Here is a 4228-nt window from a genome sequence, read left to right on the forward strand (position 1 = left end):
TGCCAGGCTGCGGCAGCCACCCAGACCCAAGTGGCCCCACTCTGTCGCCCCCAAAAGACCCAGGGGAGTAGTGTCAGCCGAGCTGTTGGGGTGCTGCGTTTTGCCTGTGTGTCCCCCGCCACCCCGCCTCCAGTCGGCCGGCCTGTCCCGTGGACCCGTCACCTGTGCCCGTGAGCGGCGCGGCGGGCGGCTGGAGGCGGCTGCGCTCTTGGCCCGCTCTGGCGCCTGCTCCGCCCCCGGGGCCTGTGTCGGGCCAGGAAAGAGATGGGTGCTGGCGCGGACTGGGCCCACCCTTCCCCTGGACCCAAACCAGCCCCCAGGTCGTGCAGCCCTGTCAGCCTTTGGCCGAGGTCCCAGGGCATCCTCTCGCCTGCCCACGCTGCCCTCTGGACACACGGTCCTCTTCCTCCCTAGCACCCCCAGGCCGGGCCCCGCTGCCCACGGGACACTTGCTGGCTCCCTCGGCCCCACTGCCGTGCCCACTCCTCCTGCCACACTGGGGACCCATCGCCCCACCTGCTCCTCTTCACCTCCAGCGGGGATCTTTCTCACGTCGATCTTTCCACTGCACCCCAGTTCTGTGTGTCCCAGTCCCACCTCCTCCGCACCCCGCCCCTTCTCTGCACCGCTGAGCCCCACCAGAACACAGGCGCTGACTGGGGCCCGGGGGGGCGGCAGCAAATGTGGGCCCAGTCGCCTGCAGACGCCAGGCTCCCTGCGAGGGAGGGTTTGCCCTGGGGCCCGCAGCCTGTGCCCACCTCCAGCCCGGAGGCGGAGACGCGCTACATGACCTGAGGGCACAGGCCACGTGCAGGACGGGTCCCAGTGGGGCCGCCTGTCACCCCAATTCCAGGCAGCACGTGGCAGACTCATGATGAGGCACCGGAGGTCTGGCAGAGAACCAGCCCGACCTCGGGGCTCTCCGGGATGGGCAAGGGTTCAAGGTGCCACCTGAGCACGCATGCGGCCTCTCAGCTGCGGGGAGCGCTGTCTCAGCGAGGCCGGGCTCATCCCCCAGTGAGTCAGGCCACTCCTTCGGAGAAACCTGTGGCTCCTCTGGGCCAGCGGTGAGTGCGGGCCCCTTGCCGGGTGGACAGGTGGGTGGGGGACTGGCGGCCAGACAGTGGCGGAGGGCGGGTGGAGGGTGAATAAGCTGCTGCACACAAGGGCACACCCAGGGGCCCTGCCTTCAGCTGGTTGTGGGGTGGTCCATGCTGACGGGCACAGCCCGCCACCCACTGCTGGCGCTGGTGCCTGAGTGCCAGCTGCCCTGACTCTGGAGCTCCCGCCCCCAGCGAGCCCCAGCCCTGAACTGCCAGCTGTGGGAGCAGGGCCCAGCAGCCTGCGAGCCCCACCCATGGCCTGGAGCGGCCCCCTCAGGCCCTACAGAAGCTGAGGGCCCTGTGCCCACTTCAAGGTCCCTGGAGCCGCTTGCGCAGGGGGTCTGGCCCGGGCAGCACAAGGTGGGTGCCGGTTGCCCAGCTGCCTTGGTTTGCAACTGGGACCAGCCAGGTCGGAGCTCTGCTCTGCCCCCAAGACCCCAAGAAGGTCCAGAGAGCCCTGGAGGGTGGGGAGGGGCTGGCTGGGGTGGCCAGAAGCCAGGAGTGGTCTGATTTCAGGGCTATTCGGGACCTGGGGGTGAAGGGGGTCGAGGGTAGGGTGCCCTAGAAGAGGACTTCGAGCCTGGGCACAGTGCAGAAGTAGCCCAGAGGCTGGGGCCACCTGCCAGGCTGCCTTGGGGGCACCCAGTGCACCAGGCATCCTGGGTTTTGGGTTGAGAATTTGCAGAGTGGGGTGCGTGGGTGGGGGGAGGGGCCAGGCCTGCAAGGACATGAACTGTGGGTCCCAGCTGCACCGCAGCCTCCCCGGTGTGCTGGGCTGCAGGCCCCTCCCAGTTCAGGAGGCCTCTGATTCAGGCTGGGCGGGACCGGAACCACCCGAGGGCAGAATGACAATCACCCGCTGGCCGGCGGCACCACTGGTTGCCTCGGGCTTCCAGCCTGTCAGTGCTTTGGGCTGTGGCCGGTGGTCCCCACCCTCCACAGTCTCCCAGCAGCACCGTGCAAACCCAGAGCTGGAGGTGGGGGCGGCCATCCCAGGCCCCTCGGGCTGGACCGAAGCCTGTCCTTCACACTGGCAAAGGCCTACGTGGGGGATTTAGCTTTGGGGTTCGGTTTTGTCAGATTAATCCGAAAGGCTCTGCATTGGATTTATAAAGCCCACGGAGTGAGCCACCCTCCCGCCCTTCTGGGCTGCAGGGGCATGCTGGCCGCCTCTGACACCACAGAGTCCCCAGGCTGGACTGGGACTCTGCCAGCTGCGCAGGACTCAGGGTGGGGCCCCGGAGGGAGCCCCCCCCCCCCCCCCCCCTTGCCAACAAGCCCTCCTGGTTGCTGGCCAGACGCCCCAGCCCACCTACTCACTGGCGGGCAGTCGGCCCAGTGTTTAGTTGCCACAGGTCAACACCCACTTGTTTGTTGGGTTGCTAAACCACAGGTAAACAGCCAAGAGAGCCCCCCAAGTGGTGGGGCACAGGCATGGGGGGCCGGGAGCACGCGGAGCCGCGACAGGAAGTGGAGGCCCACGGCTAGCCGGATGCCTGAGGGTGGCCGGCAAAGGGCCTGTGGGTGGGTTTCGCAGGACCGGAATTTGCCAGGTGAAGCGCTGCGGTGGGGGCGCAAAGGCCAGGAGGCCTGACTGCAGGGCTTGGGGGGCCGCGAGCAGGCTGGTGCGGGAGGTCAGGTGGGCCTGGACTCCATCTCGGGCGGGAAGGGAGCAGCCACGTGGTGTGATCTGTGCCCCTTTGTGGGGCCTGTCAGTGTACTCAGCGGGAGCCGGGCTCCTCAGCGCTGTCCACAGGGGCGTGACCGGAGGCGGGTGCTGGTCGGCTGCTCCCACCGGGTCCTCGTTGCGGTGCCCTGGGGACCTGGAGCTCCAGGAGGGAGGGTCGTCCTCCCGTCTGTCTCGCCAGGAGCCTGGTGATTGGCGTGGGGGCCTCCCGGGAGGCAGAGGTCTTTGGGCACTGCCCGATGGAGAGCGGCCAGCCTGCACCACAGGGATGTCTCGTCACCACTGGGTGCCCGGAGAGCGGCCCCCGCAGCCCTGTCCAAGACTGCAGGGAAGGCTGCCGGCTGGCCGCGCGCTCGCCAAAGCAGAGGCCGGGGTCTGCCCAGCAGGGGCTAAAGTAAGGCTTGAGCGTGCTCCCAGATACCAGAGTGCGGCCAGCCGGCAGCGCGGGCCTCGGGGTGGAGCCCTGAGAGCCGCTGCGGTCCCCATAATTTCATTTTGGGAAAAAGCAAACCTTTCTGCCGGGCGCCTGGGCACAGAGCAGGAGAGTGGCTTCTGCCCGCTTGCCCACCCTCTCGCCAGCACACCTCATGCCTGGCGCTGGGCCGCCCCCCCACCTCCCCGCCAGGCTTGGCCTGGGTCACTGCAGCTCACAGCACGATGCCCAGGGAGCTGTGCCCTCTGCAGGGGCCAGGCCCCTGTGCCTCAGCGGGACACGGTCAGTGCCCGGCCCGCGCCTCAGCCGCAGCAGCCGTGCCCTCGCCTGCTCACCCTGGGCCCACCAGCCTTGAACTTCACCTCTGTCCAGCATGTCCTGTCTCCTACCCTGTCAGCCAGGCTCTGTGAGTGTCCACAGCTGCCTCCCAGCGGAGATAGGCAGGCAGGTGCCAGTCCCAGAGGTGTTCCTGGGCGCCCCAGTGTCTGGTCTCCCAGCAGCCGGGCCAGCGGGGCCCTTCGGGACAAGCACGTGCTTCCTCCTGGCTGTTGCTGGCCTCCAGCCGCGGCCCTGCTCACAGGCACGGGCGGCGCAGCCCGGCCCGCAGGCGGCACGTCCGGCTCCGGGGCTCCCGGCTCAGCAGCAGCTTGGGTTGGTCTCAGCCCGGTGCCACCTGTCCTGACACTTGTTTTTCCCCCTGTGGGACTTTTGGTCACTTGATGTTAAGAGGGAAACGGCCTGTGGGAGCAAGCCATGTGCGCACCGCTGGCGTCCAGGCCTGCTCGCCCCTTCTGGCCCCACCAGGCCTCTGCGCCGGGCAGTCGGGCCGTTTTCAGCGCCCCCTGCCCAGTGGGGCCACAGAGTTCTGTGTTCCCGAGGCGAGGCCGGCGCGGGGGTCCTAGAATCTTCTAAACGGGAGGTGCGTCTCGCCCCACCGCCTTCCTCTGGCCGGAATACACGCATGAGGCTGGTCGGGGTCGGCGTGCTGAGGTGGTGGGGCCGCCC

Source organism: Condylura cristata, unplaced genomic scaffold, assembly GCF_000260355.1.
Source record: "Condylura cristata isolate star-nosed mole 26May11 unplaced genomic scaffold, ConCri1.0 scaffold00054, whole genome shotgun sequence".
Taxonomy (NCBI): Eukaryota; Metazoa; Chordata; class Mammalia; order Eulipotyphla; family Talpidae; genus Condylura; species Condylura cristata.